Source organism: Delphinus delphis, chromosome 16 (genome assembly GCF_949987515.2).
Source record: "Delphinus delphis chromosome 16, mDelDel1.2, whole genome shotgun sequence".
NCBI classification, from domain to species: Eukaryota; Metazoa; Chordata; class Mammalia; order Artiodactyla; family Delphinidae; genus Delphinus; species Delphinus delphis.
Window position 1 is genome coordinate 54,518,496 of NC_082698.1, and position 15,786 is coordinate 54,534,281.

The 15,786-nt window shown below is 51.9% G+C and overlaps 1 long non-coding RNA gene across 1 annotated transcript; it reads left to right on the forward strand.

The window, feature by feature from the left end:
* The first annotated feature begins 722 nt into the window (after positions 1-722).
* Positions 723-4,127, forward strand: LOC132439425 (uncharacterized). The gene is made up of 5 exons (XR_009522350.1): positions 723-854; positions 1,518-1,770; positions 2,436-2,558; positions 3,086-3,336; positions 3,557-4,127. It is a non-coding gene; the product is annotated as an uncharacterized lncRNA (long non-coding RNA).
* Positions 4,128-15,786: the final 11,659 nt, after the last annotated feature.

Below are 15,786 nucleotides of genomic sequence, written 5' to 3' on the forward strand. Positions count from 1 at the left end.
CTCACCCACCCACATGTCTACTCCCCCAACGTGGCAATGAAAAATGATGTCTTAGCTGGTGTATTGGGGGCAGAAGAGCCCACCACCGGGCCCTGACTTTGGAACAATAGCAGCCTGTCTGGCTGTCCTGGGGAAACTGGGCTTTGTCAGGCAGAAAGCAAATACTGTGCAGGGGGAAGTGTGACTCAGAGGTGAGTTACACAACTCCATTCTGCCTGTGTGCTCTGCCCAGGAGGGGGAGGAGGAGGAAGGCTTGCAAATGTGAACTCTGAAAGGGCTGCTGCACTTCTGGAAGCTTCCACATGTCATGTCACTTGTCCAGGCTAGTGGAGGCAGAGGCTCCCTGAGGGCAGAGTGAGTAGCTACTACACTGTCACGACCTCAGAGCCAGACCCTCCGCACTGACCCCTCCTGCTCATCCGGCCTGCTTCCCAGGGCTCCAGCATGCCTCCAGAGAGAGAACGTGAGCCCCTTGGCTCATGAGGTAGGCGCGTATGTTGACCCGGGTCTGCAAAGGTGATTCTGCCTTCTGATTGTTCTAGAAGCTCTGATGGAGCAGCTCCTGATGAAAGATGCCAGACCTAAGAGTTTTGAAACGACCCCAGTTCACAGACCTCGTGAGAGAACGGCAATGTCCCAGTTCCCTTGGATGCTGTGTCTTCCCTTATATCCATTCTGCAAAGATCCACTGAACTTCTACCAGGGCCTAGGGCCTGGGGTGACAGAGTTGGCTGCCCTAAGGATCTCACAGGCTATGAGGGAAGCAGACAAAGGCCAAGGGATTATTGCTATTTGCTTTTGGAGGAGGGGACTCTACTGACTCTAGAAGATTTACAAGTTGTCCAGATAAAGAAGTAGGTATGTGTTTGAGTGGGTGGGAGGTGGGCAGGGCAAGGCGTGGAGGATGGAGAGGAAGCAGATTTAAATTCTGAGCAGAAAAAAGCAGCATTCAAAAAAAGAAAACAGCTTTCTACAAAGGCAGTATTAGGCCAGGGGCTGGCAAACCACAGCTTATAGGCCAATTCCAGCTTACTTCCTGTTTTTGTTAATAAAGTTTTATTGGCACACAGCCACGGTCATTCATTTATGTATTATCACTGGCTGCTTTTGAGCAACAGTGGCAGAGTTGACTAGTCCCAGCACGGCCCTCGAAGCCTAAAATATTTACCATCTGAGCCCTTATGGAAAAAAATTTGCCAACTTCTCTTCTAGATCTATCCTTTAATTCTGGAACCCATAAGTCTAGAATCCAGCATGGTTTTCTAGAGCTCCCTGTAAGAGTAACATTTGTGTAGGGATTTAGACGTTTACAGTGAGCTTTTGCATCAATTATCCCATTTAATCCTTCAACAAGCCTGTGTGAGGTTAATGGTAATTTTATCCCAGTTTTGCAGATGAAAAAACTAAGACAAAGGGAAATAAAGAGACTTGCTGAAGACCACATGGCTGGGAGATAGCCGAGTCCCGGGCAGCCTGATTCTAACATTCCATGGTCTTTCCACCACATTAACCTACAGATGTTTCTCTGTCACACATTCCACCACTGAGCTGTCCTCCCTGACAAGCCATTTCCCTCCTCCTTCCTAATATCTCTGCTGCCACCAAGGAAGGCTTTTGTCCATTGTGCTGCCTTAGTGGGAGAGAGGGTTTGGAGGAGAATCGAATTTCCTTTCTGCATCTGTTTGCGGAGCCTGGTGCACCCTGGGATGCTAACGAACAGTGACAGATGAGCTTCAGTTGGCTGGCGCGGGTGAAGAACCACTGGACCAGGTAATTCCAATCCACCTCCTCAGAACTCAGTCCAGGAGGGATCCCGGGGTGGAGTGTGGCCCCTGCTCCTGGGGCTGAGAGGGTGCTGAGAAAAGGCTGTGAGACCCCGGCTGGGTCCCTCCAGGAGGAGTGGGCACCCTGATAGACCCCCCTCAGAGCACAGGGCTGCAGCACTGTTGCTCAATTTATTTTCACAGGAGCTGCTCTTAATAGAATTACATTCCATTTATTAGATACAAGGACCTAAGATGTGGCTGTGTTATATCAGGTGAATTCGGAAGGTCCACCCCTGCCACACACACACCACACACTCTCTCTCTCTCTCTCTCTCTCTCTCTCTCTCTCTCTCTCTCTCTCTCACACACACACACACACACACACACCACATTTCCTGCAGCTCCGCGCTGCTGCTGACTGGGGCTCTGCATGCTGTGGGTAACACATTTAGCTCGATAAAATATAATATACGACGGGATCATATTTAACAAGGAAAACAGGGCCCGAATGGACAGAGGAGCAGTGTGGCTGGGTTACCATGGAAACCCCGGGTTCAGAATTTCCTGACTCCTAGGAGATTACATTTTCAACCTTAATGCTATATTAACATAAGCTTTGGCACTTAATGTCTCTGTTTTTCACCCGCCCCCCCTCCCCCTTGCTTACAGGCAAAAGAAAGCATCATCAGAGATGAGCCAGGGAGGAGGAGAGAGGCTTCACTTCATGAAAGCCTCCAGCATCCAGCAGAAACCCGCCGCAGCACCCTGACGATGTGCTCTGCAGTCTTCAGAGTGCGTTGCATCCATTATCTCCCGTGACCTGCAGACAGGCTCGAGAAGCAGGCTGATGTGAGGTCACCAAGCCCCGCGCGTGCGGCCCCTCAAATGCCTCTCGCGTCCGTTCCTTCTTCTCCGTTGCTCCGCCACTGCCCTTTGTATATCTCTTGGGGATATTGCAATAGCCTCTCATGGTCTCGTGCTCCCAGCCTGTGCCCTCTCGTCCGCTCTTGCTGTCTGAGTGATCTTTTTGTACCGCAAATTTTTTCATCCTGCGGTTGGTGTCATAGCCTCCAACAGCCCCACAAGCTATAGACTAAAGTCTCAACTCCCGTGCATTCAAGGACTGCTCCCTCTCTCTACAAGCCCCTTTCCTTGGAGTTTCCACCATAGCCCCACCGTCCAGTCTTTGGAGGTGATGCTGTGATTTCTGAATACACCAAGTTCTTCCAGGGGCCGTGCCTCTGCTTGGTCATGAGCTCAGGCTGGACCTCTGGCCTCTCTCATCCTGCTGACCGGCTCTTATGCTTCTTTAACAGCAGCTCAGCATCACCCACTTCAGGGGTCCCCTGCCCACCTGGCTGCCAGTGTTACCAGAGGGCTTATACCGAAGGCTGTTGCATTTCTCACCACCTGAGGGTCTCCTGGGTCCTTCCTGCACCAGCCTCCTCCACCACGTTGGGAGCTCGTCGGGCCTACGAGTCATGCCCCCTCACTGCCTTATGCCCTCCACCCAGCGTGGTTCTGGCACCTTGTAGGGACTCAACTGGCACTGGTGAAATCGAGTTTACAGGTGAGAACACTGAGGCTCAGAGTGGTCAGATGGGTCGAATGCCACTTGTCTGGGAAGCAGCCCAGTTGGTGTCCCTCTCCTGTCATGACCCCTCCCTGCCCCTCTGCCTGCTCTGGCATCTCTGCACCATCTACAGCGCACTAACCACCTCTGTTTCTAGGGCTACACCTGTCTTTCCTCTGCAAAACCCTCACTTCCTTCCTCATGTTTTCTCCACCAGCTGCCCAAGAGCCTTGGACCAGCAGGGCCATTGGAAAGCGAAGGCCTGGAAGAATGAGGCTCACAGATCACCGGAGACACTTTGATTCATGGAAAAACCCATGACTCTTCCCTCCCAGGAGATTCACCAATTCTTCCAGAGCATGAGGTTCGCAAAGGTTTCAAGTTTTACAGTAAGGATCCAGGGAGCCATAGTGAAGACCAGAATCTGTAGTCCCACAAGCTGGGACATTACTTGGAATAAGGATCTTGGCAGACGTAATTATTGGAAGAATCTTGAGACGAGCTTATCCTGGAGGAGGGTGGACCCTCAATCCAGTGGCAAGTGTCCCTACCAGAGACAGAAAGGAGAAGACGTACAGACACATGAGAGAAGGCCTTGTGAAGATTCCCGTGAAGACAAAGACAGAGGTTGGAGTGAGGGTCCATAAGCCAGAGGATGCCAGGGATTGCTGACAATCACAGAAGCTAGGAGAGGGACCTAGAATGGATTTGCTCTCAGAGCTTCCAGAAGGAACCAATCCTGCGGACACTTCTGGCCTCTAGAACTGTCAGAGAATAAAGTTCTCTTACTTCAAGCCACCCGACTGTTGTCATTTGTTACCTAGGCAGCCCTAGGAAGTGAATACAACTGTACAGTGTAAGAATACAGGGGAAGCCCACCAAGGCCATAAGGACCAGCAGGTCAGGGGGCCCTTGGTCCTTCCCATCATGTGTGGGTTCCCCACTCTCCTTCTCACCCTGGCAGCTCTCAGCCCCTCGGTCTCTCTGCGCTGACTTCCAGCTGCCACCAGCCCACCAATTCCCCCTCCTCTGTGTGCCTCAATCTCAGGCCCGCACGCGGGGGCTTTGCTTCGCTGGAGGCTCTCTGCAGCCCGAGCTGCGTCCGTCTGCTTGTTGGTCTTTCCGTGTTTTACATATACCGACCAGCCAACTCTCTGACTACATTCAAAGTATCCAAGAGAGGTGACCTGGTGGTTTAGCTCACCACATGATCTCCAAAGGGCAAAGCTTTCACCCCAGGCCACCTCACAGGCAGCGGCCCTCCGCCCTGCTCCTTCAGCTGCGGCCAGGGAGGCCGGCCATGTGTTCCCATCTGCGTAGGGAGGCTCCAGGAGGGCAGGACAGATGACTGGAGATAGGCTGGTGGCACCTTCACTGCTGAGACTGAGCTTCCTACAGAACTGAATAATATGCAATAGGGAGAGGAAAGGGAAGAGGCACTTTTTTCAGATGTAAGAAGGAAAGTGTCATCAACGGAAGCTTTTGAAAAGTCAACACTGCAACCCGCTTGCCTCCCTCACTGGAGGATGCACTGCTCAGAAGAGCTCAGTGCTCTGGGTCGGTGTGACAGCAGCCGGTGATGGAAGGGGTGGGCAGGGAGAGGCTGGGCAGGAGGAGAGGGCTGCCAGGGCCCTGGCCCAGCTGGGGGTCAGCCTGTATGCCCTGGGCGTTTGCAGAGGGTCTGCGACGATGGCTCTAGTGCGTTGGGCTGTTTTACTATAATCCTATTCCCTGAATGCTTCCTGTGTGCAGCCCTGTGGTGAAGACACAGTCCAGAAGTCCTCTCATTCTCTCTCCCTCAGGCCCCAGGAGTAGGCGTCGGGGTTGAGTTGCACAGCTCAGAGACCACAGGTGTGAACGCCCAGGGTCACAGGATACGTAAGTGATGGAGTCAGGATTTGAGCTCAGTCAGAGGGGGCTAGACACGCGGTGGCCAAACGTAGTACGGAGAGGATCCTGGGGGGCAGGAAAAATAGCTATAAAGGATGTTATGGGGACAACTGGTGACATCTGAATATGGAATCCAGATCAGAAAATAGTTTTGTATGGATGTTAAATCTCCTGATTTTCATAACTATACTATGGAAATGTAGGAGAAGTTTTTGTTCCTAAGAAATACACACTTAGTGTTTAAGAATAATAGGGAACAGTGTCCCCAGTGTCCCCATCTTAAATAGATGGGGGTGGGGTGGGGAGGGAGAGAGAGAGAGAGAATAATAAAATGACTGAGACAAATGTGGCAACTGGAGAACCTGGGGAAGGATGTGCAGGGGATGCTTGACTCTTCTTGCCACTCAATGCATTTAAAGCTATGTCAACATTAACACTGTAAAACAGAAAACTCCAAAGTCCTGGCTTTTTAAATTTTGTTAAAGGCTGCTCTATTGAGGTATACTTTCCACATGATGAATTGCCTGCATTTAAAGTGCGCTGATAAGCTTGACATATGTATACACCCATAACGCCATCACCACCACCAAGAAAATGAACATAACCATCACCCTGAAAAGCCCCCTCCTGTTCCTTTGTCACAATTCCCTACCAGCCCTTCTCAGCCCCAGCAGCCCCAGGGAACAGTTTACTATAGGTTGGTTTGCATTTCCTAGAATTTTATATAAATAGTAGTAGTAGTATGTACTCTTTTTTGCCTGGCTTCTCTCACTCATATTTGCTTTGAGATTCATCCATGTTATAGCATGCATTGATAGTTCATTCCTTTTTAGGGCTCAGTAGTATTTCATCTGATGAATATACTACAGTTGGTTTATATAGTCCCATGTTGATGGACACTCGGGTTGTTTCCAGTTTTTGGCAGTCATGAATCAAGCTTCCACGCTTTGCGTACAGGTCTTTGTGTGGACGTCACTTTCATTTCAGCAGAATGCCTAGATCATATGGTAGGTATGTGTTAACTGTTTAAGGAACTGCCCAAAGTGGCTTTCCAAAGTGGCTCTACCCCCAGAAGCATGAGAGGGTTCCAGTTTCTCCATGGACTGACTTGGCATTTCCAGTCTTTTTCATTAGAGCCCTTCCAATGGACTTGCAGTGATGTCTCATTGTGCTTTTCACTGGCATTTTCCTAATGACCAGCAGTGTGGATGTTATCACCCTGCCGTTCCCTTTCCTGCTTCTCTGGGGCACTGTGCGCTTCTGGGTGAAGAGGCACATGCAGTGAGCCTGGGAAGCTCAGGGACTGACCCTGCAGCTTAGAGGTGAACATTCAAGTCCCCACCAGAGAACGTGCAAGTGGATGGGCCCAGGATGAAGACTGGAGGACCACGTGAGGGCCCAGGGCACTTGCAGACCAAGGTATGGGCCCCGTGGCTCTGACTGGCAGAGACCACCCTTCGGACAGGGTATCCACTCGCTCAGCAGCCAATCCTGGAGCTTCTCCGTAGGTCTTCAGTACGTAGGATGCATCAGGTCCTAACCCTCAGGCTTGATTTGTTTGCTTAGCAATCGAAGTTCCTCCCAGTGTTCAGTTCTGTGACCAGTATAAGTCTTTGATGGGCTCCGGTTGTTGGCAGCTTTCCGAGTAGTTGACAAAATGCCAAAACTCTTTACGGATGATCTTTGAGGCCCTTCTTGATCAAGTTCCTAAATTTAGTTTCTCCCACCCCATCCTTCCACACCCACCCAAGCCCGTGTTCCAGATCTTACAAAGTCCCAGTGTCCCAGACTTGCCAGCTCCTTCCCGCCTCCCTGCCTGAATCTTCCCACGTGCTCTCCCTCTCTTGGACGATGGAGACTTTCTCAGCCGGCCGCAGCACCAAGCCTCCCTTGTCGCCCTCCTCACCCTCACAGGAAGGCTTTCAGGGTCAGCACTGTCTGAACTTGCATCCGTACACAGTTTACGGGGGCTTCGGGGGGCTGTGAGCTCCTGAAGGGGAGGATGCTGTTGCCCAGCCCCCATCTTAGCACAGAAGGTTCCTAGTCAGCTAGTCCCCAGCGGAATCCAGTGCATCTCTGTACTACACCTTCCCCTTGTGCACGTGGGAACTAGGACTTGTCACTGCCACCACCTCACGTGGCTCACAAATCACTCCAAATGCCGGAAGTGGCACCTGCCACGTTCTGAAAAGTTAAGTGCCTTTGCCACCTTGCCCACCATTACCTGGAACAGCCATTATCCTTGTGTGAACACATAGCCCAGGAGTTTAAACACTAAAACCAATTAGTTTCTCGGGGTGCATCATCTTAAACACGCCAAACTCGAGATGTGAGCTGGTCCTAGAAGCCTTCTTTCCTCCTTCCTTCATTTTTTCTTTTTCTTGTTCTGGCAGCACTAACCCATCCATACTTCCACGACAGATCTATTCCCACTAGAAATGCCGTGAAACCTTTCAAATAAAATATTTAACGTGTGGATCTGGTGATTTTATGTTGCGAGTTATGAAACCTTTATTTAGGTCCCACCTTTTATTAAACCTCCGGGTTCTCCTCTGGTCTCTAATGACATTACGTTGCATCAGAACTAGACAGTTTTTTACAGGGGTTTGTATTATTTGTTGTGACTCGGTAATGCTAATGTTTAAATTTTGAGTACTTTTACTGCTGATTAAACCTCTAAAGACTACAGCAGAATTTCCGCTTCGCTGCTAGAAGAAAAGAAAACAGCGCGGTTTGTACTGAGGAGATCACTTGAAGAATGTGCGGGAAGGTTGCTGCATTTATGAATAAAGCGAGGCATTATCATTTTTAATAGGAATTCAACAGCTAGAGGGAGAAGTCGGGCAACGCTGTGATCAGTGCAAAGGAAAACAATCTAACAATTTTAATTAACTGTATTTTAATAGCTTTAGTTATAATTGAATAATTTAAATACCAAGGGAAACAGTTAAATCTCCTAAAAGCCTTTTTTTATTTACATTTTAAATACAGTTCACGGTGAAGAGATGATAGTATGTGTGCTGGGGAAACACTGGGATGACTCCAGCAGCTGGGCAAGCCTGCAAGAGGTAGGATGGAGCCCGAGTGATCCTGGGCCGGGGGTTGGCATGCCCCGCCGAGATGGCCCCCGAAAGGACCAGGGGCAGAAGTGAGCACGGAGGTCTTTCCTGTCGCCCAGGGCCTGCAGCACGGCTGGTGTCACAACCCCCCGGCTAGTGGGGCCTAGAGTGAATCTTGATATTCATTCAACGTTCAGGCGATATTTATTGCGCGCCTACAGTAACAACCACCACGGCAGTAAGAAAATAGTAGAAATAACAGCTGACACTTACTGAGAGCTTCCTGAATGTCTGGGGCTGGCAATAATGGCAAGTGAGAGAGACAGAGGTGGTCCCTACCCTCCTGGAGTCTTTCAACTTGAGGGAGAGACAGACAATAAACAAGTGAATTACCAAATAAACAAGATAACTATGAATTCTGATAAGAAGCCTAAAGGAAACGAAACAGGATGTTAAAATAGAGGATACTAGGATGGTGGGGATAATTTAGATAAGGTGGGCAGAGATGGTCCTTCCCTGGAGTTGATACTTAAGTAAAGACTTTGAGAAGATCGGGGTAGGGGCTGGTACCGAAGCCCAAGGCAGTCAGAGCTTTCCTGCCAGACAGAGCAGCATGTACAAAGGGCCTGGGGTAGGGAAAGACTTTTAGAGTGTTCAAGAGGAATTGTGAGGAATCGGCAGTAGCTAGACCATTGGGAGGAGAGGAAGGTGACGCAAGGTGGGGTGAAGAACTGGCCAGGGCACATGGCACAGGCAATCACTGGAAGGTTTAAGCAGTGGAATGATGACATTCGATTAGTGATTCTAAAAAATCTCATTGCTGTTTTCCTAAGCCTTGTGCTGGGGTGTGACCTCCTCCCTCCCTCACTCCTGTGGGCCTGCCCAGGCACTACAACCGGGCCCTTTCCTGGACTGTGGTTGCAAAGAGAGTCCCCCACCACCCATATTCTACCCCACTTCTGCACTGTGCCTGCAGCCCTGCCCCTGTGTCATCCCCTGTGTCAGCATTCCTCATACTCCAGTTCCCAAACACACCCCATCTAAGAGCTGTCTTTATTCCACCTCCCTCGCTGATGGGAGCCCAATGTGGAACCGAACAGACTCCTCCCAACTGCTGCCAACCCCAAAACCATGGAGCTGTGGCCCCCCCAAACTCCCCAAATCACCACTAGCTGAAGATTCCTGCTACTGCATGGCCACCCTTGGCTGGGGCCACCGTGCATAAACAACAGCTACCCCTTTGGCAGACCAGCCACTGCCCACTCAAGGCCCCTTCCTTTCTCCTCACCAGCCTGCTGAGAAAGCCCCCTCACGCCCTGCAGCCAAGTCCTTCTGAGGCATGAGCATTTCCATCAGCGCTAACAAGGAATCCTGGGCCAGGAAAACGTCTGCCATCCGCAAAGATGGGACACCGGGAGATGGTGAGATGCACTCTGTGGGGAGTGGCTGGGGTCACAGCAGAGGCTGCTAATGGACAGCGTTTTGGGGTTGCCGTCCCCTTCCATTAAGAGCTGGGCACTCCCGCAGCTCCAGGCCATCCTACATGCCAGTGCCCTCTCCTGCTGGGGGAAAGCTGGGCTGGTTCACTAATGGGACCCCCAGCCAGCTCAGAGAACAGCAGGGGAAAGTCCCTGGCCGAGCAATCCATTTCTTCCTCCTGGGAACCTCACTAGCTTCTCTGAGGGCTCGATGCAGGAGGGACCAGCTCAGACTCCAGGCAAAAGCAGCGGGCTGCCCTGCTAGGTCTGGATCATGAGTTTATTCACGAAATGATGCAGAGAATATTCATGCTGGAGGGGAGGGGGTGGGCTGTGTGGGGCGACGAAGAGCTGTGTGAACATGGAGTCAAGCAGAACTGAGCATAATAGTGAGAACAAAATCACGCGTGTGCTGAGTGTGGATGGCGCTCTTCATACTCTCATTCCAGCCTCGGGGTGCAGCACCCCTTGAGCTGAGCCCCATCATCCCTGCTTCACGAAGAGGAAATGAACAGCAGAAGGTGTGGCAAACTGTGGAAGTCACCCAGCTAGTGGATGGATGGAGGACCTGCTGGGCTGCACCCTTGTTCTTAACCGCGATGCTGTCAGCTCGCTCTGATCCCGGCCCTGGTTGGACACTCGCCGGCCGGGGTCGCCCAGCAGTGTGGTCCACACCACGCTCTCCCCCATCTGCCCTACAAACAGTTATCCAGTGTCTCCTCTGTGCCTCTCGTCGATCTCATTTACAGAGGAAACTGATGCTGGGAGACATGAGTTCCTACAGAAATGCACACAGTTATTCATGTCCTGAAACGTGAGCTGCGGTCTACAAAGCCCCATGTGTCCCCCACTCTGGGATGCTCTTTAGCGATGGTTGCCGCGGTGGGCTTGGGTGCTGGCCCTCCTGGTTCACGGCAGGGCTGCTGGGCTCTGTCCAGAACAGGTCCACAGCCCAGAGATCACGACCTGGCGGCGGTGTCTCACATGCCACACGGCTGAGGGGTGCCCAGATGGGTGACCCAGCAGGGACAGCCCAAGGAGCCCTTCTTTGCTCCAGGGTCCTGGAGTACCAGGTTGAACACGGAGCATGACCATGTCCTGCTCCAGCCCCCAATGCAAGGGGGCTGTCCCTCGGAGGAGCCCCTGTCCTGCACTAAGTAAAGCTGAAGGAGGGAAGGGGAGAGCTGGCCTGGGCAGAGGGGCCAGGAGGAGAAGGAAGACCCAGATCAGTGGATGGCAAAGCCGGGGGCGGGGTCAGCAGTATGGGACTCTCGTGATGTCCTGGGTGTCCAGGTCTCCCCCGCAGGAAAGGAGGACTTTCTCCTCCAGCTGCTGGGAAGGTTTTCAGCTGAGAGTGTTCCATGGTCAGCCCTCTTTAGGAGTTAGCTGACTGAAGAGAGTTGCACTGTCAAGGTCACACCCTCCAACCCCAGCAGGCAAGGTGGAGAGGCCCAGCCCTTACGCCTAAACGCAGCACCGCTGTGGAAAGCCGCCAGCTTCAGCGTTCTCCCATGGGGCAGCTGAGGGCTTGCCCTGACTTCATTGCAGCCTGATTCTCCCTCGGCCCACGCCTGCTTTCTGCCCTTCTTCCACAGGTGTGGATCCCAGGAACATCCCACATTAATCTCCTGCTCAGAGCCTGCTTCCCAGGGGACCCAACATGCAACAGTCACTGACCTAAACGTAACGCATATTCAGTAAATCTGCATCTAGTCCCATCATGGACCAGACATACGCGGGCACCGGGGACAGGCGTACAGATGGAACACCTTGTGTGGGCTCCCGTCCGTGGGCTCTCCGTCTGGGGAACCAGACAGGTAAGCACATCTTAGTGTAAAGTGTGTTGGGGGCCGTCACAGGGGTTTGCACCTGGAGGGTCTATCCAGGGCCACTCGAGTTTCCCTGAGCGCATTCCCAGTGTCCTAGAATTGAAAGGTAGGAAGAGGCCAGCCTCCCTCTGAAGCTTGACTCCCTCCGCCCCCGCCCCCATAGTCGGCCTGCCTGGCCTCGCACACACATCTTCATCGCGGTCCGGAGAAGCTCTGCATAAGTGCAATGCGCTTATGCAGAGTCTGTCCCTGCCTCCCCACACTGGTTTTGCTCTCGCCCTGAGGACTTCCAGGAAAACTCCATCCTGGGGATGCTGAGTGAATCAGGGACTTCCTGGCAGGGTAGGAGATGCCCAGCGCACACAGCAGGAGGGAGGGACTCCAGGCTGCACAGGTCCACAGAGAAGAGTGTCTCCTGCTGGTGGGCGTGTGCGCTGCGTCTCCCGCCTGAGCCTGGTTTCCCCTCCAGCCTTGGAGTGTGTTCTCCCATTCAGAGCAAGTGCTCCGAGGATAAAGCGTCATCTGGGAAATGCTGCAGGCCTTCTCAGTGCCTGGATCACTCCAGTGTGCACTGGGAACCACGAGAGCAGAGCAGAGCATGAAGCATCTCTCCAAACTTCTTCTTCTTTTCCTTTGTTTTTTTCGCAGGACATCTCTCAGGGCCAATGTTGTAGAGAACATGCTTTGAAGAAATGCTGCCTTTAGAAATTTCCAGAGCTGCTCCTGCTTTTACTCCAAAGGGAAGGAGGAATTCCATCCCGGTGGAGGCTCGCAGCAGAATTGGGGGTGGGGGAGGCAGTGGTATCAGCGAGTGGAGGAGAGGGGGGCGGGCAAGAAGCAGGGTGCCCCCTGTGTCACCTTCCCCAGAGCTGGGGGCGACCGCGAGAGGCTGCCTGGCGGGCCACGGCAAGAAGCCTGGGGAGACTTGGGTGGCATCCACGAGTCCCCGTCTCTGACAAACACCGTGCTGCAGGCTGACAAAACAAACGCAAGTGCGTACCGGCTGTCCTACTCTCTGCCAGTTCAGATGCTCAGACACCAGGCTCTGGCTTCCATCCTCCCTGACATCTGAATCATGGCAAGGCAGGAGGCAGGGCCCAGCCGGCTCCGGAGCAGGGAAATGATAAACAGATGTCAGAGGACAAAGGGGCAGGATGTGCTGGGAGGTTTGTGGCACATCAGGCCTGCTTGCAACAGCCCTTCTCCCTGGGGAACAAAGAGGGCGGCGAGGGCACGACAAAGAGAAACCGGTGGCAGAGGGGTTAAAGCCACGGGCTTTGAAGCCTCGCAGGCTGGGCATGATCCCGGCTCCACCACTTGCTCACTGTGTGACCTTGGATGAGTTATTTAACCTCACGTGTCAAGTAGGGAAAATAATCGTTCTTCACTCAGAGCGTGGCTTTGGGTGGATTAAATAAGATGATGCATGAAAAGGACTTAGCAGGATGCCTGGCACACCCCCCTCAACAAATTTAGTTGTTAACGCTGCTGCTGCTTGGGAAATGGGTCCTGCAAAATGAAACGTTTATTTATCCAGCAAGTACAGACTGTGCTCTGCTTGGTGCCAGGTGCCAGGGCAAAACCCCAGATGGGCCCTGACCCTGGCTTTACAGAGCTGACGGGCAGGGAGAGACTGTGCTAAGAAGCCACTGTTGGCCGCAAAGTGACATCTAGACCCAGAACCCTCTGGGCGGTTCCTAAAATGAGAAGGCTGTGAAAGCGGCAGTGTGCAGGAAGCACTGAACCGTGTCAGGGCCTGGCAACGTCATCAGCTAGTGGCAGTGTCCTCCCCCGAGCTGCCTCTGTCAGGTAGACTCTTACTCAGCCTTCAAAGTCCAGCCCAAATGGCCCTTTTTCCAGGCAGCCTTTCCCCAACAGCCAGAGCCCTCCTAGCACTTGACGCATGTCTTGATTGTGGCACTTGCCAACTTCTGGTGGTGCAAATGTTTATTCTTTACTTGGCTGTGTCTCTTTTTCGACCAGTGGGTACGTGTGTGTAGGAACTATTCAGGGAGCGGTAGGTACACAGTGATGCTTAGTGGTGTGACTTCTGGAATCAATCACATGTGGGTTGATATCCTTGGATGCACCAGATTTTGTGACCTTGGGTGAATTAACATCTCTAAGTGTCTGTCCCTTTATCTATAAAACCAAGCAAAACATACAGATCTCCTGGAGCTGTTATGAGGCTAAAAAAGAGACACTAGCCACAAAGGGCTCAGCACAGAGCCTGACACACAGGAATCACTGGGTACACTCGTTAGCATGATTGTGTTTCCATCTTTGTGTCCATCTAGACTTACCCCGATACTTGGCCCATTGTAGGTGCTCTACAAGTGGTTATCAAATGGTTAGTTCTGTGGAGCACGGATTCTCAATAGCCAGTTTCTTTCCCATCTGAACTGTTTTTGTGCAGAGGAAATATCAAGGTGTATGATGTCAAGGCAGTTAAGTAATGCAGCCAGCTGTGTAAACATCTGGAAGTAGTAGAGACACAGCCCCAGAGCAAAAGCAGGGATCAGTGTGTCCAGACGTCTCGATCAGGCTTCTAAGCTGTAACCTGCGAGGAGCCGGCTAGGAGAGGCAGGCAGTGCTCTGATCAGAAATTCGAGCGTGCATTCTTTCCTCCTCAGGCTCTGAGGGCCAAGGAGGACAAGAAAGAAGGCCACTGTGCCTGGTGTGATTTTGTAAAGTGGATGTGAGGTTTAGGAAAATGCTGCTAATGACATGTTAGCAGCAGCTGGAAACAACTTGTCAGATTCACAGGGAATTGCCTCTTCTCACTCTTTCCCCCGTGGCAGGGAGTGGACGTGGCCATGCCCTGAGTCCAGATCCCCCAGAGCAAAGGGGTGGAAGTCTGGAGTATAGGGCTTCAGACTGGGAATCCCTGACCTGCTTTCTCCTTAGAAGTGACGATTCATGACCCAGAGAGACCACTGGGGAAAGGTTCTGCAGGAACTTCTAGCCCAATGTTCAAGCTCTCGACAAAGGGATTGAAGCTCAGAGAGTGACGCTGCACGGCCAAGGTCACACAGCTGCGAAGGGAAAGATTCAGAACCAGAGGCCAAGCTTCCTGACTCCAGCTCCATGCTGCTTTCCCCATGACCCAGTTTCCCTCTCTCATTATTTAAAATGATTTTAATATCATCTACTGTTTCTTTTTTATATCTAATTACAAAAGTAACATTGTAAGAAATGTGGAAAACACTCAGAAGCACAAAATAAAATTGCTAACAAAATTTCTGGCTGGATCTAATCACTGGTTCTCTGTCTACAAGCACACACACACACACACACACACACACACACACACACACACACACAGTGTCCAGCTCCTTTGGTAAACTTTCTCTCTTTTCTTTACAATCCCTTGACAGATGTGGTCTGTGGTTTCCTGGGACCAGATATTGTAACCTGCATGTTCAGAACACAGGGCAATGGGGGAACCTGGATTCTGTTTGTCCCTCGTGAACTATGAAGTCTCCTCCGAACCTCCTTTTTCTCGTCTATAAAATGGGTTATCACGTATACCTTAGAGTAAGTCAAATAAGAGCAAAGATATGCAATTGCTTTTATAAAATATAAAGCACGTCGTTCAAACAATGAATGAACCGCGATGGTGGCAATGGCTAGTGCTTGGGGAGGGTGGAGCTGGGCTCTGCTGCAGGCCACCCGGGGTTCACTCCCTGCCTCCACTCCAGGGCAGCTTCCTTCTTCTTCCCCAAGTCCAACTCCAGCTCTCAGGCCAGCCCCTCTCCCACTCCACCCCCATGACAGCCCCCCAAATGAGGCCCCCACTCCAGAACCCTCCAAGGCTGGATGAACAGGCTGGGTGGGCACTAGAGGCGGCCATGGGGAGCAGGATGGCCCTGCAGGGGAGACAGGCAGCTCTCCCACCTCGATGTCCTTCCTTTGCTGGACCCCAAAGGCTGCCATGCTTATCTCTCAGATGCACGAAACCAAACATCTTGGGGTAGTAAACGCTGTCCAGCCAATACGCCAACGATTTCTCCTACAATTTCCCACAGTCTCTTCGCCCTGAGTGGGGGGGATTTTCATACCTATTTTCATACCAGCCGGGGAAAGGGAGGCCTTTGGCACACGTTACAGAAATGTTTGCCTTTGAAAAGAAAGCTCTCAAGAGCCCCAGGGAACCGAGATGGAGCTCCGGCGGCTACGTCTGTGCTGTTG